A 25,550-nucleotide genomic window follows, 5' to 3' on the forward strand; every position below is an offset into this window, starting at 1 on the left:
TAGCGTGCTTTGACTGATCAACTGCTGTCGCTGCCAGCTGAGGCCTTCACATTTTCAAGGCAATAAAAATAGTTATAACAACTATATTGTTGTTTATTATATTTGTATAAAAATTAAATATAAAACTCTTTGTCTGTTCTAATTAACAACTTTGTGACTAGGGTTGTTAAAGTAAAATATTAGGCCCAACATCTCCATACATTTCTTTGTAATTTGAATGCTTGCCTTATTTAGATAGACTTTAAGTAATTCCAGCATGAGGTGGACTAAGCCCCACCAAAAAGACAAATACCCCACACACACTCCACTCTCCAAAACTCTGAAATCCAACCCCTGCATTTCCACATATTTGTTTAAAATTTTAGATAGATCATTGTGAATTTTATGGGACCCAGAGATGACAAAATTAGCAAATACCCCAATGACTTTCCCTGTAGGAAAACTTTATGTAAAATAATACACTTAGGCCCTAGTCAGGTGAATTGCCAGTTGCCTAGCTGGGAGACATGTTTGTTGGGTTCCTCATCCGAGCTTCCTCACCTGAGCCGAGTCCCTCATCAAAAGGGAAAATTGACAGAAATTCCCAAGAATACAAAGAGGAACTGAGGCCACACTAGAAGAAAAGAAGAGGTAAGTAGGTAGCTGGAAACAGCTTATTTTGATTCTTAAAGTGTCAAAAATAAGTTGCATATTTTAATTCCTTAATCCTACAGGAAACTTCTATGTAAACATTATATCTATCTACTCAAAGAACAGGGACATATCAGAACATTTAAATGACCAACTACAGAGTTTAAAAACCAAATACAAACATCCAGTTCTTAAAAGAAGCTAATGAAAACAATAAGGTTCTTTATCTTGAATTAGTCTATAAAATTTTGATTTACTGTATTCTGAGATCTCTTTCTTACCAATTGATGCTAACTGGACAATATTGCAAGATGTATTTTCCTCGTAGTTTTTACTGACTGGTTAGTTGCAGTGCTCTATCATGTTACATTTCATGTTACAAATATTCTATGTTTTGCTTGTAGAACACTGAGCTCAAGTCATTAAAAATCAGTCAGTTTTATAGGGTTCCTCCCACTGCAATTTGAATACTTTCAAAAGTGAATGTAGTAGTTCTAAAGTTATTTAAGAATATATTTAAATCTCAGTTATGGCTACCAATAAACACCAGGTTTATTCTGTTGTTGAGTACTTTGCAAAGGCATTTGTTCAGTTACATAGGATGCAGAAAAATACTGCTACACTCCGTATTCTGTTTACTTTAATGAAAATAAACTCAGTCATATAATGATCAAATATGGGTCTCCAGAATGGATGAAAATCTTGTACCACTTTTGCAAAATACCAATTTATGAACAAAATATCTTTTTTATAATTAAAGTTTTGGGTTTAAACATCATGTAAAATGCTATAGGAGTTATCTTCAGGTCTGATATTGGATAATTATAATAGAAATGTTGAACCAGTTTATGTATGCTGAAATGATTCTTAACAATAAAAATTATCAGGAATAGCTCACAGTCTATATATACACATGAGTGCATTTGACAAGTTAAAAGGACATTTTTAAGGGAAAAGGTATTATATACTTATGAAAAATATCACACTGACAGTCTTGGGAAATGTGGTTCTATCTCTATGCAGCATTAATTTGATTGTTGGTCTCTTTGAAAGTAAGAGGGAAACTAACTGAAAAAACAATTTCACCATATTTTGTATGTGCCATCAACTCCAGAACACTAATAAATAGAAAAAAGCTTTGGATTTCAAACAGAAATATGATACTCCTCTTACAGTTAATGTTCTTATATACAAAGCCTGGGTATGGTCCTCTCTAAGTGCAACAGCTCTGGTAAAGCTTTCATAAGATGTTGGGACTCTGATGGCAGGTCCAGTATTTGGATTCATCTTGTTCTCCTCATTAACAGTCTGAATAGAGTCCAGGTATTATATCTCAATACACGGGTTCTTTGTATAGTCTCCCTGCTCACAATTTTCTCTGTTGCCCATGCTGGTCCCTTGATGCCTCAAGAGAGTGCAGAACTTCAGTTGTTCATTTCTGTCTCTTTGCAAAGAAGAAGAAAACGCTGAGTGAGAAGATGCATAGATCGTGCCCAATATTTCTGAAAACAATATTAATTTTTAAATGGAAGATAAAAACTGAGAGCAATTAGAACATCAGAGAAACAAATATGTACACAACTTTCCTCCGTAGCTCATCTTTGGGGTTTGGTTCCATGAGTTTCTGTAGACAAAACTTTCTCCTACCAAGTTGTTGAAGTATTTTCCCTTATCACGAGCAGAGGGAAGGTCCACTCAATAATTATAGCAAAAGCCTTCCTTATTAACAATGTTATTTGCCAAGTTAGGCTGACATAGTTTCCTCAGGCAGTCAAAGATTTGAGCAAATTATTTGTTTTCTAAGAACTTCTTTTCTGATAAATCACCTTTTGCCCAGGATACTTACATGTGAATAAAAGCCCTTCTTCATTTAATGACATTATGAGACACCTCCAGGATAACTCTTTGAGGAAAAGTATAACCACATGGGTAAAGGAGGGCATATTTTTAAGTGAGGTGAAAGTTGAAACTTATAGGCCATTTACAGTACCTCATTCAGGACTCAAAAGCTCTATGGACAAAACTGCCACAGTCTAGAGGAGATGCTCTATTGTTATTGTGAAAAAAAGAGTAGTTCTGAAGCTAAGCAAAACCACTTTGTAGAATGCAGGGAGGCACTTTGATAACCGCAGTGGCAAAACAGTGTCTACAGAGCCAAGCATAGAGGAAATAAAATATAACCGCTATTTGAATTAAAACCATTACAAAGCATCTATTCAACACAGAGGACTGTTAAGGAGGCCAGACCTGCTCCCTTCCCCTTCCTCCCTGCCAGGAGAATTTCCTACACCACCCACTCCTTGTGCCACCTATTCGTATTGTATTCTCCTTGCTCAATTACAGCCTCTGGCACACTGTGGCTACTTCTGGAGCCTTAACCAACAGCCCAAATCCCTCCGGTCCACGCTCGTATGAGGGTGTGATTTCCCAGTGCATCAGTAGATATTCTGGCCCACCCAGGTCGCTGGGGTCTGTGAAGTCTCTTGCCGCAATGCTTCACATTTATTGCAATGCTCGTGAGCAACACTGTAAAATACAGTAAGAAGCTTTATAAAAAGGGGCTATTTTATACCTCGATAAATTCACTGAGCTAGAAGGGGAATGAGTGACAGGAGGTAAGAGCAGTTCTTCACCCAGTGCCACTGCCAAAGCCAGAGTATCTTGTAAATACTCTCCAAATAGTAAGCAGTATAAAGAGATATGAAGCAGAACTGGATAATACACATTTGCCTAATTCTGGATTAATATACATTTTCAGACTTACCTAATGTTCATCTTTTTTTAAGGCATAATATTTGAGTCTGGTTGAGAGGAGAACTTACCTGAGAAGTCTACCTTCCATTTTCCCCCAAAAATTAGAAAGTTTTTTTTTAAAAAAAGTTTGAAATTAATTTTAAAAACATTTTCTATGGAGAATGTTGTAATAAATGTATATTTTTCACATAAAAGAGGAAACTGCCCTGCTCATACACAAATTTTTATTTTTCCTTCCATGAAAAATTACTTCTCTATGAAGTGAAAGCAAGTTTGAAATTAAATATTTTTTGTTCACAATTTCTCACTCTCTAATTTCTTCAGTCTGCTTCAGTATGTTAGACTGACTGTGCTACTATATACCATGGGCTTCTCATGTGAGAACTTGGTCTTTGTGACTTGAAATAGTGAAAGTTTCTCTTCTGAGCCTTAAAATGACAGAGCAGGAAAAGTACCTGACTTACTTTTTAATTTCTGCAAAAGATTATCTTTAAAATATATGATTATCTGTACTCTTATTTATCTTTTTGAGCAAATATATGAAAGTAAACATGAAATATAAGATTTTATGGCATAATATTTACCAAGAAGAAAATGACTGGAAGCAAAAAAACGTTCTGGATTGGACTGATTCAAACATAATGAATTCAACTTTGCAAAACAAAGTTACGTATTGAGGAATAGAGGTCATAATTGACAGAATTAAGACTGTACTCTGAAAAGAAAACATGCATAGCATATAAGTGATTTGAAAAGAATTCTCAATGCAATGTTGCAGGAAAAAAAAGAAAAAAATGGCTGCTTTGGCTGTATAAAGAAGAGGATAGCAGTTAAGTGTATGTTATATTAATGAGAATATCAGAATAATATACAAAGTTCTATAGCCCATATTTTTAAAAAGAGATTGAAAAACTGGAGAGAAAGCACAAAGGGCTCACAAATATTACCTAAGAGATAGAGAAATGCACTTCTGTAGAAGACTTCTACAGCTCAGTCCACTTAGCTTATCAAAAAGGATATTGAGAGGTGGCTTGACTGCAGTGTATAAATATTTTAGGTACTAAAAAACATCATGTACTAAATAGCCCTTTAATCCAGTAAAAAAAGGCACAATAAGAATGAATGTCTAGAAGTCGATGGTAAATTCAAATACCAAATGACACACACATTTCTAACAAAAAAATATGGACAAGTATCGAAACAAAGTACCAGTAATACCAGAATTCTGAATTTTTCTGCTCTTGATGCTTATAAGCCAACACTAGATGCTTCCTAGAATAAATATTTCAGACACACAGAAGTTATTTGGCCTGGTACAGTGAAAACATCAGACATGCAAGTACAGAGAAGACCCTATTTTAAAACTCTCAAAATCTTTGGAATTCCTACTAAGAGCCAGGAGACTTCATTCTTTGAATTTCTGTAAAATAAGTAACATTTTTAGAGTGTTATTGTGATTCTGGACTATAACTTATCTTCTGCATGTTCTACTAAAGTTAAGAATGCTATCAAATTTATAGGAGTTTGGATAATGTTTTGGATATTCAGTTATATCCATATACTTGTGCACTTCTGAAACAGAACTGAAAACTCCCATGAAAACTCCAACCTATACATACATATATATATATAAAGTAAATACTCTGTAAAAAACATTATAAATCAGATATATGTCAATTCAATGATTTTGGAATAGTCATTGCACAATAATTATTCCAAAATAATTCTATTTTGAATCAACAGGCTATCTCATTTTGATAATGAAAAAAATACTTTGCTTTGATGACATAAAAATAGAGTAAAGATGAGATACTACATACACATTAACCACTCAATAACATACACAGAGTTTTAAATCCAATTTTTAAGATGAGCATATTGTTTGGGTAAATGCTTATTACTTGTAAATGAAATCTGCCCAACCACAATAAAACACAGAACATCTGCATCTTCAGCTTCTTATTTTTTTTGCTAAGTCCTCCACCATGTGAAAGCACACGCTTCAGAAAAGTATTAAAAATGATTGACACTGTAACCATTACAGCACCAGATTTAGGGGATTATTTCAAATGTGCGAAGATTATGACCACCTTAAATCTTCATTTTCAAATAATATCTGACATATTCTACTTGCAAAGAGAAGAGCCTTACAAGCAAGAGATAATGCAAAGCTTTGGTAACTTGTCAAATTCACCTAGTTTAATAAATATTTCTAAAAATAACATTCAGAGTCCAACTGTTATGTAACAGCCTAATCTGTGCAATCAGGAGCGCCGAATGCACTGTTCTAAATTTACATTTTTGATGAACATTTTTCTTCATATCGTATCTCATAAGTAAAATTTCTCGAAGTGATGAGGATACATCTGTCCCTGTAAAAAATACTAAGAGTCTAAGTAAGCAAAAAAACTCTTACACATTTCAAGGAAGTCTGTGAGATTATAGTTTTGACAGATTATACCTGCTCAAAGTTGTTGAAAATAAAGAACATTTGTTGTATAAGTAATATATGACCACCTAAAGAAAATTCAACCTATATATGGTTGAAAAAGAGGGGGAAATACAACCAGGAAATGCATAAATAGTCTAATACATTTTAAATGGTTGAATTTTAAATTGATTTAGCTAATTAACAGTAAATCCAGCAATAACAAAACAAGAGTATTTACATGATTGGCAATTTTTTCATTAATACCTCTGAGTTGTCTTTAAATAATTACCTAAAAAATTAAGCAAGATATTTATTCTATAAAATAGACTGTATATCATTGTGCATGTGATCTGTTCTGGTAAATCACACACATTTATTGACAAAGAAAGGTATAAGCAAAAAAAGCTACAAGGTACTCCAAGGTGACAAAGAACCATCCCCTGCCCCATTACTTTTTCTTTGGTTATATGCATTATTAGTCCCAGCATCCCTGAGTATAATCATTTTTGCTTCCTCTGAAGACATGGCTCTGTAAGACAACAAAAAGTGGAGTAAACTACTTCCTCTCTTCTTATTATCCACTAATCTAAAAAAATGACGGAAATTATTCAAAGGCTAACTAGATGAAGGTAAGAATGGCAAAGAGCCTAAACTCCATGCTTTGCAAGCTTGTTAGAGGTTTCTGAAGAAGTTAATGATGGATGAGGATCCAGCTGATGTGGCCTACTTGAATTTCCATTCAGAATAAAATTTAAGAGGTCTTCAAAAACTGAAGAGGCTACAACATAAAGGGATAAGTCTTCAAATACTCCATGTTATATATTTTTTAAAAAATAATAGGCAATTTTCATCCAGAAKAACACAAGTGGACACAGGTGCTACTATTCAATGCATTCGTAAATCATCTTGAAAAGGAGAGGAGGGAACAGTGAAGGGATGATACTAGTGATACTCCGTTGTTCAAGGTAATAAGAAAAAGGACAACCAAACTGCAGAAGAAATAAAGTGATAATGAAATGGTAGATGAAGTCAGTGTGGGTAAATGTACAGTGATATACAAGAGAAAAAACAATCCTAATTTTATTTGTAAAGAGATGAGCTCTGAGATTGTATTTGCCACTTAGGAATGAAATCTTTAGAATGGTCTTATAATAAACAGTTCAATGAAAATGTCAGCTTAATACTCAGGAGCAGTAAAAAAGAAAATCAAAGATTATAAAAGGTAGGAGGGAAGAGTAAACAGAAAATACTATTATATTGTATGATATTATATAAAGCCATCTTGAGTGTTCAGTGCAGTTTGCATCACCCCTATCTCCAACTCAGAAAGGAAGCAGGTAAGAAAAGCAGAAAGAATAATCAAGGACAGTCATAAGGACTATTCAGTTTTGGAAAAAAAAAGAAAATAACAAGGATTAAGGAAAAGTCTATAAAATAATGGGTGACACTGAGAAGGTGAAAAAGAAAGGAGTAGTCCAGTCAAAGGAAAGACTTAGGACATCATGTGAAACTACCTGTTGGTTATGCGTAAAAAGCCACAAAATAAAACAGAAATATTTCTTCACATAGCTCTTAGCTAATCTGTGGATCTCTTTGACACAAAGCGTACATAAAGTGATTGATATACTTATCAGATAAACTTTCCTTCTATAAAAGTGTTTGTCTATTATTACTATACAAGTATTTTACAAAGGGAGTTCTGAAAAATATTCAGAATTGTTTTATCCTAAGGAAATTAAAGCAAACTAAAGAATTTGGACTTTGAAGCTAAGTCTATTAAAAGCCATGATGTATCTCCTCACTACAAAACATATCTTTTATGCAAAATTTTACTGTATCAGTTGTGTTGATCAACTATCAGTGGATTTTCATGCTATAAAACTTCCTGAATATCATGGAAACAAACAAACAAAAACAGACAGAGTGCCAGTTTGGAAGAGGGCAATGTAATTATGAGCTGTTAGTGTGGCCTGCTGAGGAAGATGCTGAATTTTTGCCAGACACTGCATTTTTAAAAGAAGACAATAGCAGAAGTCTTTAAAATGCCTCACCAGAATTACAAGGCCCATATTCCTCTAAGTGGCAGATGACCTGAAAAGTTTCAGAAAGGAAATAAAGAGTTATCACAGTTCAGTTATTTGAAGAAAAGAATGCACAATAATTTTCTAAGAAGCACTTAAAAAAGTTTTACTGAGATAAACCAGATACTTCTCTATCGGACTATTTCAGATATTCTATAAAATACATAAGGAAAACTGTTCTCTATTCTAAATGTGTTTAAGAGGGCAATACGGAGTATAACAGAAATTATCCTTGATCTTCAGAACCCTAATCATATCAGATGTTCCAGACACTAACGTTTCATCAGGGTGATGATCAATGAGTGATAACTTCTTAGAAGAGTTGTCTGTATCTAGTTAGCCTGTGAGGGCTGCCGTCCTACCTCTTAATTTGGATAACTGGAATTGCTAAAACACACTAGATGCGTCCAAATCTTGCTGACATTTAGAATCAGGAAATATCTGGATCAAGTCACTGGCAATTCCCCTTGCACTAGTACACATATAGATACTACACTTGCCTAGAACCCACAGGAATCCAAACCTGTTTCCCCAACGTTGATGTTGTCCAGGGGATGTTTGAACATCCAAAGCTTTCTAATCCTATATGAGGCTAGAAAGTAATAAGAACTGATGTAAAGAAAGAGGAATGTTTTAAAATATAAAGATAAAAAAAAAAGAATGAAAATTTAATGCTACATCATATTTGCTACTGTGGAGAAATCAGCACAGCTCCTTTAGTAATTTTTTTCCAAGAAATTTAGGAAATTCAAGAAGTTAAGGCTAAAGTGTGAATTATTAGTTAAATAAGGGATTTTGAAACCATTATAAAGGTCAATCCCTTTGTACATTTTAAAATTTTAAGGATGGTTTGCCATAAAATACTAAGAAAATATCTATGAATTTTGGAACACCAAGTTGTGTACTTAGCTAACTATAGAATCACACATCTCATCGGCAGCCCGTCACTGCCATGCAAGTTGTTTCCTCTGTGGGCTGCTATACATGCTTTTCTGTTCTGTTCTTTATGATTCAAACCCTTTGGGATAAACAGAATCTTCTCATGTTTGTACTGCCCCTGAGTTTGACCAAAAGCATAGTTCAATTACATAGTAAACTCAGCCTTAAGTCTCCTCGTACTAGATCAAAAATATTGAATCTTGTGACACACAGCACTGATTTAGCTTCAGTCCTCTAAGCTGCTTTAAACTTGTTAAAAATGATTGAACATTTAACTTTTCCCCGTCATGCTTAATGCTGGCTTATTATCTTTGCCACTCTAAATTCGCATCAAATTACTGTTGAGCTCTCATCCCTGAAATTAAGCCTCCATGAACTCTGCATCAAGTGCTCCGACAGATTCGACAGACATTTGACTGTTTGTCCTTTGGGGAGTTCTGGTTGTGTATGCAGAGATCGGCATTAATAAAGCCGTAGCCCTAGAACGCTACGCACGTTATCATATTAGCTCACTAACGAGTTATACAAGATATCCACCAATCTTTGTTGTTGTTGTTGTTCCTGCTGCTGTTATTCTCTTCTTCTAAATGTTTCAATCATCAACATCAGTATAGAAATAGTATCTATCAATTACATATCAAACTATCGTAAATATCCAAAAAAACAAACACTTCTAGATACCCCATAGGTTGCTAGTTGTCTGTATAAACTAGTCAAAAGTATTAATGAACAAAATACATATAGGTCATATTCACTTGCTAGCAATTTTAGTAGCAAGAATGAACCTTTGTTGTTTATTAAATAAGTAATACTAGAGCATAATTTGATCATTTTACTTGATCCATAGGTACATAGCTCAAGAAAAATCAGGATCTTGAATGTTGCTGAAGATGACACCGGTGCTTTATTTTCATGGTATGACTAAACATTTCAAACAGATATCATTATAAGCAGTACTCAGTAAAAATAATTTAGATTTTGAAGAAAAAGAAATGCGGGAGACCATATCTCCAAACTATAAGCTGTTCAAGCTCAGTTGCATCTAACAAATTTGTTACAAAGCTAGTACCCAGGCAAAAGTGTGCCTTTTCTGAACTTTATTTGCAGTGTTTGCATTGCCTGGCTTCCATGATGGAGTGCAAAGGTGGGATTCTCTGTTTTGATGAGTATTAACCAGGCACACATTTTTATTATAATTTGCAGTGCTGTCTGATACAGGCCTGAAGTCAACAAAAAAATATCAAATCTATTTAAGATAAATGTAGGATTTAATATAGTAGGGGAAATAACCTGTGAAATCCATCAAAATAGTTGAGGAAAAAAGTAAATTCTCTTGACAACACCGAATTACAAAGATTCACAGGTAATAAGAGGGAGTTAGTTAAAAAGCTCTACCTGAAGCTGATGTATTTAGTTGTCCTGTGTAATAAAGGAGGCATCTAAAGGCCTATAAGGGAAGATACATAAACTGGACCAACAACTCTTGCCTATTATAGGCGGACCTAAATGCCTAGATCAATTCCACTCCAAACCTTTCTCTTCCAGCTTTTTGATTATCTCAGTTACAATCATCTCCCCATGCACCACATTTGATTTCACCATCCTACAGCTGGGGGGCTAGGTGTTTCTCCAGACCGCTTAGAGAAGGCAGCGGTGGAGTGGTGGCAGCTATGCAAGGACCCACCGGCAGCAACTGGTGCCACCTTTGCCCTCTGAGCAGAGCTCTGTCCTGGTGACTCCACAGCCACTTCACTGCAGCAACAGCAGCTCTCCACAGCCTTGGATCCAACATGAATCTCCAACTACCAGACCTGCTGAAACCCTGATAGTTTCCATACCACCTTTCATCATCCATACAGCACCTAAGAAAGCCACACCTAGCCAGAATATAAGGCTTAAATGTATTTTGGATTAAATAGAACTCTAAATGGTATTTCTGCAGTTGTATTCAACTCTCGAGCTGCATTATTGTCTTTAATGACTTCAGAAAAATTAGTCAGAGGCAAAAGTTACTTATGAGCTAGTTCAAATATTTCTTAGCAGAAGTAAATGTGATTTAGTTAAGCCACTTTCCATCAACTTGCTGACGGAAAACAGCCTACAGCTAGTAAAATCAGCCTAAGAGTTTCCACCTGAGTCACTTTGGCAAAGTTCCTATATTGGCCTGGCTTTTATATTGCTGTACAGAGAAAGAGCTGGTATTTAGTGAGATCATGAATGAGGCAGCCCCACATATTGAGATGATCATCTGAGGTGACTGGCAGCACATAATCAACTCTGATTCATATCCCAAGAGATATCATATAAAAGAAGCCCAGGAAGCCCACAGTGATCTTTTCAATTTTACTTGGCAGCTGCACAGCACATATCCCGGAGAAAAGATGAGAATTAGGGCTATACTTTCAATGTGGATTCATGTAAAAATGTGACTTTTTGAACGGCTGGACTGCAAAAACCTGAAACATATTTTGGCATAATTGAAACTAATACCTGCCATCGTTATCTATAGGCATAACATTTTTATAAACTCACATAATCCTACACTAGTAAACAGTCAAACAAACTATGAAGTTTGTTCTTCTAAAGACACCATAAAGGGATATGAGAAAACAAACAGAGAAGAAAAAATAAACACAGTGTGACTGGAGTTTATCTGAGGAGGGAGGTGTAAAGACACTAAACTACTGAACTTCTAGTGAAATTCAGACTTCTTTGAAAATCCAAATCAGAGTGTGTACTGAGAGACTTAAAAGCAGAGTTAATGATTAAACCTGTAGAGATTAAAACAGAAAGTATCTTTCCAAATTTTGAATCTCCTACAAGACCAAAAGTGAGCAGTAGGTAGTCTGAAACCACTCATCATTGTAATCAAAAGTCTTACTAGTATTCCCGGAAACTACAAGAAAATATGTAAAAAAGAAAAAAAAAGTGGAAGTAGTGAGACTGCAGATGATTTTTGGAGTGATTGGAGATAATGACTGAGAATTTCTTTCAGTGAAAAGACATAACGGATAAAAACAGGCTAAAACTGGAAAAAAAAGCCTCCTGTTCTCAGGCAATTTCATGGTTAAAAAAGACTACAGTTGTGAAATAATAACAGCAAAAGGCCTCCAATATATTTTTGTTAATTAGCAATATTTCATTAAATATGAAGCTTTCATTAGACTTGGAGCAAAGCTTTAGTAAAAACATTTTTTAGATTTACAAAGAGAAAAAATATTGTTGAGATGGGCACAGCATATGCAACTGTAGAAGTTATTAAATCTACCAGTATAAAAAATAAATTCATTTCTAGTATAATTCTTTTGCAATGAACTGAGACAGTGTTTCAAACATTGGGACAGCTATATTGCACAGAAATATTGTTAGGTTAAATAGTACAAGGGCTCTCTATGATAAATCTAACAATTTATTTTTCTCCTAGAGAGAACTATTATTTTCTATTGATTTGCATGGGTGTCAGAATTTGCTATGTTCTTTCCACCACAAAACTTCAAAAGAAATGCAAAAGCCATAATTTGAAAAATTTTACTTTTTCCAAAGAAATTTAAAGAAGAAAGTCTCTATGAAAAAAACAGCTGCTGATTTTCCACTGACCTTCTGCAGTACTTTTATAATCATTGTAACCACAATTTATTCAATTTAATATAATTATGACTCTTTAGTCAATCAGTATTTGAAATTTTCAGAATTAATTTCAGAGTCCTTACGAAAGCACGTTTAGAGGGTATTCAAATCATAGCAAAGTTAAGTTAGTAAAAATGCATTTATAATTTAATACTCTCTTTATCTGCTTTTTACACACATATTTCACCACTGTCTTCAGGCAACAGAAATAAAGAAATAGTCTGGGCCAATATTTTGCTCCGTAGAATTATTAACTTAGTTAACCGTGGTGGGAANAAAAAAAAAAAAAAAAAAAAAAAAAAAAAAAAAAAAAAAAAAAAACACTCTACTGCAAGATAACATGTCCATCCAGTATGCTGTTCAGAAACAAAATACTGCCCCACACTACGACGTGCCGCCTGTCTACACTAGATATTGGAAAAGGGCACTTCCCACTTCCAGAAAGTTTAGTATTTCCATAGCATAGCAGCTGCTGAAGCTGTTTGATAATTTTCACCTCCCTGCACCACCACAGACAGGCTGGGCCTTGACATTTGGAAACATAATTACCATGAATAATACCATCAATGTCTTAACTAGTTATCTTGGAGTATGTGGAAGTCTGATCCTTTGACATGTAAGCGCAGAAGGAAGGCATAATCTCTCTGACAGGTGCTGTAAGCAATAATAGGTCAGGAAGAAAAATCTATAATCTTTCTTAAAAATAAATTATATATCTCTCTTTTACAGATGATGAGATATTCTTGTTAGTAACACTAAAGAATTCACAAATATTAAGTATAGTAATTAACAAGGTTTTTGTATGTGTGTGTGTGAGCAAGAGAGAGGGAGAGAGAGAGAAGGAAGAGAAATCTGTGAATGTTAAATACAGCAGTGCCTTTTTGTCAGACATGTCTTATCTCAATTCCCTACTGAGAGACAAAATTAAAAAGACAGTTTGCCTGTTTGATGATGACCTCTGTAGTTTCCCTATCACTGATTATACGTTTCCAATTTTCCAATGTTTGACAATATTGCCCAAGAAACCTGGTGTAAACTGGGAAAGGGCTGTGTTCAGTTCTCGTGGGAGCACTCCCTGGTTCTACTCCCTCGCTCTGCCACTTGGGTCAGGGATACTAATTTCACCTTTATTTAATATGTAGCTAGGAGGATCACATGAGCTGGTGCCTCTAGTTATTCATAATTCATTAAAAGACAGTATGCCAAATCTGAAATGTTCCTCCAGCGTTCTAGTCTCTGCCATGCGGTAACTCACTTTAGCAATCGGCAACTAGCAGCCAAGTGTTGTTGCTAACCTGCATGCTGTACTCCTGATAACATTGCTTCACTTTTTCCTCTCCCAAATTGCAAGAATGCATATGAATCTTAAGTATCTTGATGCAGGTCCCACACAATTCTTGCCATAGGATCATTCATTTTGCCTATAATTACAGCTCCACCAAAGCCAGCAACCGGAAAACATCAGTATTCCTATTGACACATCATCTGGTTTTTTGCCATTAGAGAAGATTGTTCTAGAAAAATGCTCTTAAGGTATCTCCTTTGAAACTAAAACTGATTTTTGTTAGATGAACCACAATTTTAATCTTGTTTAGGTAACAGTTCTGCACTTCCCATTAGCTTTTCAGAGAAAAACCGAGCATAACAGGTAGGTTCAATATTAAAAAAAAAAAAACATGACCTTCAAATTTTTAGTTGTAGCAGGGTATATAGGACAAACGGAAAAGCATTCCTTTGTAATGCTGACAGTTTTAGCCAATTTAAATGCTACATTTATGTATATTTTCTTCAATATGCTGTCAGATATCATAGTTATCTATTATCCAGTTTCAATGCGTGCAAATGTTAACTTAATCATTTTACAAATGTTAACTTAATCATTTGGCCATCTTATGTGATCAGTCACAAGTTAGCAACAGCAAAAGTTCTAATGTGCAATTCCATAAAAATTCAATATATCTGCAATGTGAAGTCATACAGTTACAGGTGGTTTTCTAACCACTACCTGGTGGAGCCCAAGAACTAAATTAACCAAAACTACCCTTGCAGTAACAACTATAATATTGATATGCATATGTATTTGAAGAACAGGATAACCTATTTTCCTGTTTTCATGACTGAGGATCTGAATGGTTTTTTTATTTTGTTTTGATTTTTTTTCTGTAAACTGGTTGTAGCCTCTGCAGATTAAAAGCCATGCAAGCATCACAACATAACATACATTCCATTTCAGAGTTAGAAATTAATGAGAAAATCAGTTATATAATTTCAGACAAATGCTAGTGATCTCCATGAATACATCACCTTTTGCTAGTACAAAATGTACTTGGCTAATTTCTAAAAGATCCTCAGATGTTATTCAGGTGACTAATACTGATTTACATCCAATAATCTTGCCTATAAATTTTTAAGTTCAGAATCTGATTTTGTGAAATGAGTCTGCTTGATTAATAAACTTTCAATTTCTAGTTTCTTCCATGGCATTCAATTCCTTAATATCATTAGATATGATTTAGAATCTTTCTAAATCAATAGGAGCTATATAGGAGCTCCAAGTAACTCAGACTGACATGCTATATACAAGTCTGTCATACATAAATGAAGAGACATTTTTCCACTTGAAAGGGTCATCAGATAAAAATCTGAAAATTTTGGCACAAAGCTTTTTGGTTTGAGTTTTGAAAAATTTGAGATATCAGAACAAATTTTGAAGTGGAAAAAGACAAAAGAAAGAAATGGAAAAAAAGGAAAAGAATAAAATCAAAGCAGAAATGTTACATTTCAAAGAACCACTCTTTTAAAAACACAAAAATTAAAAGCATATATGACACAGAGAACAGAGAATGCACAGGAGGTTTTACTTTTCTTTCAATAATGGGCATTAACAATGTTATCCCTTCAGAGCAAACCACCAAGGTGCTCAGACCTCTTCCTGAATTCAGGAAGCTGAGGTCCATAGCACCTGGCAGGATTTGGCCCTTTAAAAAATATTATTTATTAGACTTCACTTTCATTTGTGAAATTTGACAGAGAAATATGGTGATATGCCCTCAGGTGCTTCTTCCTAGCCATTTCAGCTACCACATGAAAACCCCCATCATTAGCTTTGTAGCTCAAAGTAGCCATGAAACACCTTTATGCTATCCTGAGATTTTACTGAACATCAGCCTTTCTAACAAAGGACAGTTACAATTAATTTCTAAAAAAGAGCATTATATGATAAAGTTTTGAAAGGATACAAGTCATTGAAGAATGTGAGTGCTAATTCAGGATTTGCAGGTTCTTGATCATTACAAATCCTCAGAGATTACTTATTAGGTTACCTGTTCTGCAACTGGCATCCCAGTTTGCTTTCAATATGCACTGTTACAAGATGAGTCACACACTCAGCACTCAGACTCAGGCCTAAAATTCACTAAGTTATTAAAGTTTCTGGACTCCTTCGGCAAACAATCTTTCTGAATAAGCGACCTTGTTCCTTATTTAATCTCCCACAAATCTCAAAGTTTGTTGGCTTTTTAAATCTAGACATTCACCTTAATGAATAGATTCAACTAATGCCTGAGGCTACACCCAACTCTTTAGCAGTACTAATTTGTTCAAATTCTCTGCATGCTCTCCATCAGCATTAGTACCTCTCATTGAAATCAAATAAAATACCAGTCTTTCTTAAGAGAGTAACTTGTACAGCTTAAGTGATAAAATCAGTTATCACTGAAAAGCAATTCTGTAGGCTGCCCCCCTTGCATTAATCTGTAGTGAGTCCTGGGTACAAAGAAGATCCACCAGCGCACGCAAGCAGTGCTGGTGATCACAGATTGCCCATTGCCGTCTTAGACGAGAGGCAACAGCAATCCTCTCAGGAGACCACCATGTGCTTTTGTTCCTTGCCTTTCTATTTTTCTCTTCTCTTCTTTCCAGTGCTCCCAATTTCCTTGCCATGAGTTTTTCCTTATGCTGATCACTCTTCTAGGGCAGGGGAAGGGAGTGAAAATAGGGTTTTAAAAGCAAATATATTTCCATTGATCCTGTTCTTAAAGCATTTCAACTTCTGGTGTATCCTTCTATGTACAGCAGCCAGTCCTAAGCAACTTTTCACTTACTGGTGAAACAAAACATATATGGTCCAAAAATGTTAATGTCACTGAGGGCAAGGGGAAGAATTTGAATTAAAAATGACTTAACAAAAGAGCAAATAGTTTCATAATATATCCTTAGAACATTGGTGTGAATTAAGACTTCCTCCTCTCCAATATATATAATTTTTCTTGCTTTAACCAGTGTGCAATTTCTTCCTTTGCGTATAAAGAACATATCACTCTCTTCTTGCACATAGAAGGACTGCATATCACACAATAAAAATATTCTATTCTAGAATTTAAAATAAATATCAAATACACTCACACTTACTTTTAAGACTCTCTCTTTTTTTTTTTTCCTTTGACGATCTTATTTATCCTTTATCACTACCAAAAGCCTAAAGATACAGGTATATACTCCTATATAAACAATAATTATTAGCTAATTATTTAATTGATGTAGTTTGACACACTTCAACTTGAGGCTGTGCTCTTTCTTGATTTTCAGGCTGACAAAAGTTCAGCCAAAAATTCCAAATTATACATGGTGCATGTTGGATAATGAGGATACTAATTATTTGACAGCACCAGGCAAATGAGAAAGGCAAAGAGAGTAACAGGGTAGCTCCAAGCAGGTACTTCTGTACAGAACAGCATAACATGAAAAATAATGGTTTGTTTTAAACCATACAAAAGGAAACTTCTCAAAGAAGAACTTAATTCTACAGTTCAATTCTGAAAAGTAATTATGTGAAGAAAGCACCAAAAAAACATAATCGCAGGGGATACAGAAAGATATCTGCTTCACATAAGGTCACAGACAAAATCCTGTACTGCTATGGCAAAGTGAGAACAGGCACATTGGGCAACAGTTATTGAATCTACTTTTGAAAGCAAAGCCACTTTGCCTTCTTCAAATTTATCACTGCAATTAGTTGCAAGATAGAGGCACTTTACTAGCATAAAAGACATTTTACATTTCAAGAATCAGCATAATGGAAATAATAAAATTAATGTTTAACTTTTCTGCATCTTTTCTTACTTTCTTTCTAATGCATTCCTCCCTAGGTTCATTTATGCTGAATTTTGGATTTCAAAAAAATGAAGTCACTTTTGTTTCAGTGTTGGCATATGTTCAGTGATGAGTGCATGATTAAGCAGTTTGCTGATGGAAAGTTTTGGAACTTAAGCTTCTCAAAATGGGCTAGTTTTTCACTTGCTTGGAAAGCACCTGGGTAAACTTTGGTATTTGACATCAACAGAAAAGATCTTTCAAAAAACAGCACTTTAATTAAAGTTGATTGGTTCTCATCCTTTGATCCTGACCTAACAATAACTCAGGTTCTCCTCATGGCCAGGAGCCCCACTTCCTTCTGAGCCTGTCTGATGGTTACTCACCGTCTGCCCTCATTAGCCACTGCTCCTTTCCGAAATCTTGTGCTCCTCAGACACATCAGGTGGAGATAGTCCCATTACCCAAAAAATACCAAGAAATGACACAAGAACAAAGGAACACTTATCTTCCTACAGACTAAAGTCGGAGCATAACTATTAGTTACTTTACCTTGTGTCTAGCAAGAAATTATAAGGACAGCAGCTATGTCTCTCTCACCAAAGTAAATATCAATAGAGAAAAGAAAATAGCATCTCCGATATAAAGCTTTAAAGAAAGCACATGCAGTTTTTAAGACAGGTTTGCAATTACAAGGACTAGAATTTCAAAGTTGACTAAAAACTGTGATGTCAGTGGAGTCACCCTAAAAGAAGCCTAGTGAAAAAATACTTTGACTATGTGCAGAGGGAAAGGGGACAGGTGTGCCAAGAAAAAAAAATCAGCATCCACACTTTACACATACACATTTTTATCTTGTATACTATTAGAAATGAGGACTAGACTGTTTAACCCTATAGAAGTAGCAGAAAAAAACAGACAGAACTGTAACTGCTCTGTGCCTTTTGTTCAGCCGATTTTTAGTTCAGAAAATTAAGAGTTAAAGTGTCTACGGTAACTTATACTGCAGAACTTACAGGTTATTGCACTTATTTTAAAAGTGGTAATGCAATACAAAAACTTAAACTAAGTCATGTTCTGTACACACACTGAAGTTGACTTTTTCCTAGTAAAAGGATCTTATCTGAGCTTTTTCACTGAATATTTTAAACAATTTCTCTTTATTGAACATTTTAGAGTTTTTAAAACTTATTTGAATAATTAAATACACGGACATATTAATGTAATAAAAAATTAACAACATTCTCTAAAAAATAAATACTCTGAGTGAAAAATGTCATGCGTTAATTTTTGTCAATAAAGCAAGTTATCAAGGAACTTATGTACAAATGTGATTAGTGTGACTAGTATGTTGGCCTCATCTTGCTGTAAAGTATTCATTTTAATTCTCATGGTCTAGGTCTCTTAACACTTCAAGTAGTTCACATGGCCCACTTTAATGAATTCTTTTTTTTAACTTACATTCATAAGTGCTCTGAGATTTAACCTTGCTTTCCTACATTTTATTCCCCAAATATTGACAGAAACACTTTCACATATGAGAAAAAACAAGAATGTGTGGAAATGTTGAATGAAAGCAAAATGCAGAGATACAACTTTTTTTCCATATTACTATAAGCCAAGCAAACCTTCCTTCCATGGGTTTGCCTCTCTCTCTACTTCATTTTCTGTGTTCTGCTCTCCTGCTGTTCAGTCTGGAATCTACTAACAGACTGAATTTTAGGTAAGGAATTTAGTCAACATCTTCCTGCATATAATCAGTACATGCATGAACAGATCAGAGAATTGTTAAAATTTGACCCTAAAAATTGGTGCAAAGAAGAATTCTCTAAACAGAGAAAGAAAATGGACAAGATTTTTTAATAAAACAGGCAAGAGCTTAACATGGTGTGGAGAAGCAGAGGAAGAGATCAGTTGTTTTTGCATGCTCTGTTGATTCTCAAGTCTGGCATTTAAGTGACACACTGTAATAAAACATACTTCCCCTCCCTCTTTGTTTTCCAAAGATGACACTTTTTAACAGTGAGGAGTCATTCCAATGTAGCTGAGCCATGGATATGTTTATGAATTTTTCTGTTGAAAGTATTTCCTTTTTGATAATGGATTTTCAGTCCTCAGCTCTCAGCACTGTACTTTTAAATACTACTCAACAGAATCCAAGATGTTGCAAGAATCCAGGGTAACCTGGACACTTCTCACACATGTGTTCAGGTCACTAAATAACCAAAACAGTGAGATAGTGGACTGATTCTGTTGGAGTACTCTGTGTATGCGTAATAAGGCTTATTAACTGCACACACAGTTTCAAGGAGACATGCAGTCTAGTGTTAGACCAACTGTTGTGTCCATAGCTGACTGAAGATTCACAGAAAATTTAGAGCTTGGGCATCCCTGGCCTCAAATCACTGGAGCACTCACACACAAGAGATGATGCAGTTAGACCTAAGGACTGCTAATAGATATCTAAGCATGCTACAGTATCAGAATTTCTCCTTTTATATCCTGAATCCACATCAGCTGAAAATCCAGGTTGTATTAAGTGTTTTCCACAATATTGAACCCCTGATTCTGTTCCTCACAAACACTATAGGGCTTACTTCAAAAGAAACCCTCCTATATTACATACAGTTTTCCAGTTAACCTATCCTATTCTTCCAGGATAATTACATGATAGTAATGTTCAAGAAGCTTAAACAAAATTTACATGCAGTCTCTATCAGAAGGTCTTAAGCACAGAAAAAGACTGTCCCTAGCCACAAGGGCTTATAATGTCCATGGCATTTTAGGAAATACAGTACAGTGTTTAACAGAACCACTGAGAGACTTTCCTTGAGACCCCCAGAATCTACTGGGAGCTGCAATTCATAACTGAATTGCTAATAAATCCTTTTTTATTATGGGCCTACCTAAAAGTCCCTTTCTATAAGAAGTAGTATCCACAGAGATGCTTAGGAAAGAAGTTACGGAAAAATGAGGTTAATGAAAGACTTTATTGGCAGTGAGAAGACAAGAGCAGCCAAAGCCTTTTCATGGACAAAATTCACCGGACTCCTTGAAGAGAGTCAAGCACGGATGTATTGGGATGTGGAAAAGAGCAGCAGAAAGACAAACTACAGAGTTACTGTTGGACATAAAGCACTCAAAACAGCTTGAAACTAAGCTGAACTGATAGCAAAGTTGAGTAAGCACATTTTTCCAAAAACTTGAAACTTCTGAAAGATAGAGATTTCCTATCATTGCAGAAGAGATTTTCCTTTGCAGAAGTTATGATTTACCTAAAGTTCCTGAATCTTATCTGTAATTACCATACTTATTGCGACAGACATGGATTTGAACCCAAAATACTGAGACCTCAAAGATGAAGATTTAGATCAAAAGGGAAAAAAAAAGAAAAAAACCCAATAACTTCAGATTGTGTAATGCTGCAGCAATAATAAGGGACAGAACAAAAGACTTTATAAGGAAACATGAAACCCCACTAGCTGTAACAGTGAAGAGAAAGTAGTAGAAGAAAAACTGGGGAAGGAGGGAAAGGGAGGGAAGGCACAGCAAAGTCACAGGTGTTCCCAGAAGATACTGTGGAGTAAATATCTCAAAATTCTAAATAAAGACAGTGCACACCTGTTCAGTAGTTTCCCCTAAATGATCAAACAAAATGCACTGAGTCATACGCACACTGTTTTTCTTCCACTTCATATAAATTATTTCTCAAGTCAAAGAAAGATTGCAATGGATTGAAGTGAGATGGACAACAGGCTGAACTTCTGGCACTATGAGCATTGTTGGGAATGAAAGAATAGGAAAAGCAAGTACTCAGATGGCTCATGAACAGAAACAAGCCATAAGCAGGAGTCCCTGAAGGGGGAAACCATCTTCTTCAGGTCTTCTTTAAACTTCTGTACTGTGATAACAATACTTTTTTGGGTTGTTGTTTTAGTATCTTTTTGTTTTGTTTTCTTATTGGAAAGAGGTAAATGAAAATGCAAGGCTGAACAGCATCTTTTCTTGGTGTATGAAATGACTGTCTACCTCCCCTAAGAATTGCTAGCAATGCTCAGATGGAACCATGTCCTTTCATTTCTTCTCCTGTTTCTTTTGGAAGGAATAAAAAGCAAAGTTCAATATTTTAGAAATCCAAGTGCTAAGAGATGCAGTTGACAACTAGTTATTCTTAGGTCTAATGAGCTGCTGTATGTCTATTGTGAATCAAAGCAACAGGAAACGCTTTTAAAAATAAATAGCGTAACATGGTAGGAGCAAAAGAATTCCAGCAGCTGCTAAAGTAGTTTCCAGAATTCATTGTTTCAGTCTCTCAAGAAAATGCTAAGTGATACGATGGCAATTCTGAGATATATCAGATTTATATTCTGCACTAAAACTATATATCATAAGAGTAGGTATAAGAATTATTTGCAGTTAGTTCCAACTAAATGATTATTACCTGCTGTACTGTACAAGCATAGAGTAGTTTAAATTTAGGACAACTAACTCAAATGAAGTGAGAATGAAAACAAAATAAACACACAATACAGAGAATTGGCCAGCTTGAGAAAACTTCACTGTAAAATGGACAGTCAAAACCAAATTCACACGTAACAATACAGTCCTTGAACAAAATCCCAAAGCTACAAGCCATTTGTGAACCCAGATTTTGTGACTGAAGATAGATGTTCCACAAACTGTATAGATAGGCAAATATACATACATGTGTGTGTATATATGTGGATGGATGGATTGATGGGTGGATGGATGGATGGAAAGATAGATAGATGGATGGATGGATGGATAGATAGATGTAATATTTTGTGTTGGGAGGAGTTTTTACACAATGGAAACTGGAACTGAAACTTATTTTTACAATTCATATATTTTTTCTGCTGAAGATAGTCCATATATGTTATATTTGCAACAGTCATTGCATCCAGTCACTAGCTGGATTGTAGATGCCTATTAAGTAGGTGCCAAACAAGATTTTTCCTTTGTTGGGACATTCACTGTGTCAGACTTATTAGTCATGAATAAAAATGTATTGGACTAGAGTCTAAGAGAGCATACTAATTCCTTTGGGCACACCAGTGTTATCAACATCAGCAACTCTATCCTGAGGCAGAGCTTATTTGATACTCCTGAATGTGCTGTGCAACAGATATTAGCACAAAGCAATTCTGTCCAGATGTCAGTTGGAGCTGAAAGCATTCTCTGTGCATAACTAGTTTGTGTATACATAAACCTGAATTACTTGAATTTTACACCATAAACAAGCTAGAACCAATGACCTAATTGATTGAAGATGGTAGGGATGTGGCCATGAAATCACCTGAATTTTTGCCTATTGAATTTCTGTCTATACTTTGTCTGTTTCTTTTTTTTCTATTTTCATGTGAAAACATTGGTACAAAATGGTAAAAGTTTAACTCATATGTGACTGTATATAGATTACCTTCTCACTACAAAAATGTTCCTTTTCCTAAAGCAAATGAAAGAGCACTGGACCAGCAGGCAGTGGAGCAGCTACTGTACTTTTGTTTAAAATGCTGTGTAAACACTTAGCACCATTCATTAGATACTGGTAAATTTAGACTTTTAAATAAATTTCTTCAAAACAACAGAATGTAACATATAGTTAAATTATCTTCTATATAATGCTTTAACAAACAATATCAAGCCATATAGACAGAACAATATAGACAGAATAATAACATGGGATTATTATTAAAAATTTTTGAGTCATTTCAAAAAGCCATTCAGATTAGGTTATGAGATTTGAAATGAGTTCAGCTTTTGAAAGTCACTTTTTGGTTGCTTTGAATTGTACCATATTCAGACGTCTTAACATTTTGATGTATTCATTAACATTGATAAAATAATACATACTTTTGAAGAATTTTAGCATTTTCAAGATCCCTGACATTCTTTAACTGTCAGCTGTTGTGCTCAAAAACACCTCCTGCAATTCCAAATCAGGTGTTGACATGAATTCTTGAAATATTTTCAAGAGAGTTTAAATCATCTCTTCCCATCAGAATAAGACAGCATGGCACATAAATGATAAAAATGTTATTAACTATTAAAGGTTTAAAAAACAATTCAATTTTAGAGGAACCAGAGGAACATTGCAGCACTAAGTATTTCACATTAAAAGCCAGTAGGAAATAAAAACAAGCAAATTAAAGAATTTAACTATTAGGCCAAGTTTTCCCAAAGATAATTAACAAGTATACAATATCTCCCATAGACATGTTAGGAGATATGGGAAAGAATGCAATTAGACACATCTTTGAACATGAAGAGGACCTAAACTTACATTAAAGGTTTGTGACTGAACTAAGTAGAGGTTTATCTATTTGATTTAATTGTGGAAACAAGTGAAAAAAGTGCCTTTGTCAAAACAACAACAGCAAACAACATAAGCTAGTAGGTGTCACCAGTAGGTGTTATTTGTTAGACTGCTCGATTCAGCTGAGACAGAAACAGGAACACAGACATGAGTAAAACAGGTATAAGTCAATACAATTCCACAAATGGCAAGGAGGGAAAGATATTAATACCAAGTGAGATTCAGGATAAACATACTTAGAAGTATTTGTATCTTTATAAATTACAAAAAATCACATTTGCTAGGAAAAAGGAGTTCTGGCCTTGAACTCTCCCTGTCCTGTTGCTAAGATCATTTTTATGATCTCAGTAGAAGGAATTCATAAAAAAAAAAGTGCATGTGAATAAACAAAGACTGAAGGGCAATGATGGGGCCAAGATTTTTCGACTATTTTACATCAGCTCTGAACTTGCACTAGAAAGCTGGTATTAGCTGCAGGATCTGGGTCAAAGAACTTGGGATCACAGATGAATTTAGCTCTGCAATTCTATAGTTAATTTAAAATTAAAATGAGAGCTAAGGAAAAAAAGCAAAAGAAAAAATTGAAGTCAATGGAGATACAAGATATGAAGTGTCATTCCATGCTAAGCAGGGAAAGTGAGCTGATAACATTTTTAATGTAATGATTTTCACTCCTAAATTTTCTTCTCTCCCTGGAACTTGCTTCTTTTAAAGGTACAGTGTTCCAGTGTTTCATGAGGACCAGGAACCTGCAATATTTCTATGGTCACTATTTCTGTAGACTATGAGAAAAACTGGAACTGGCCTTCTTCACTATGATAAAAACTCTACCAGTAATGTTATGTTTCTTCTCATACTTACAGTTTCTCCTTAGCAAATTAAATATATTGCATTCTGATTATTCAGCAGTGTCTTTCTCTTCACAAACAGAAGTTAAATTGCTCACCGGAAAACAATGACTGAAATTCAAGAATGAATAGGAAAATAAGAAAGTAATCTTGTTTCTATAAGACCAATTTTTTGTCGGGTACTTTTTGTAACAAATGTTGATTTGTTATAAATAATACATTATTTATAACAACCAAATGGGATTTAGACTCTCCTTTGCAAGAAAATAAAATGCATACAGAAAAAAAAATTACAAAGATTTATATTAAAACAATAAAACAATATAAAGTTTTCTTACACCTAAGCATGTCAGAGGCAGTAAGAAAAGCCGTTTATAAAGATTTGAAGTACTACTTACAAAATATTGATAAGAATGAAACTTTTAGAAACAGTATTTTTATATAATTACATATTGCAATATAGAAATACTCGCAGAACTGAGCCTTTTGCCAAATCTGTGAGTTAATAGACACTAAATAATAGAAGAAGAACCACTGCACAGACTGTCAATGTGATATGATTTAATGGTAATTAATCTAGAGACCATCAATAATCAGAAAAGCAATTATACCAGAGAGTCCATTTTAGACTGTATTTTGGGTGTCAGTCACTGGTTAAGTTAATGGTATTATTTATACAGTAATTTAGCATTGTTATATACTGAATAGTGTTATAAAGTATCTGCTATACATATTATTCAAGTAATTCTTCTCTATTCTGATTAAAAAGCATCTATTAAATATCAGTAAAAAAGAAATGAGCTTCTTTCCAT

Source organism: Rhea americana, unplaced genomic scaffold, assembly GCF_003343005.1.
Source record: "Rhea americana isolate MKP2758 unplaced genomic scaffold, rheAme1 scaffold_46, whole genome shotgun sequence".
In the NCBI taxonomy this organism is placed as follows: domain Eukaryota; kingdom Metazoa; phylum Chordata; class Aves; order Rheiformes; family Rheidae; genus Rhea; species Rhea americana.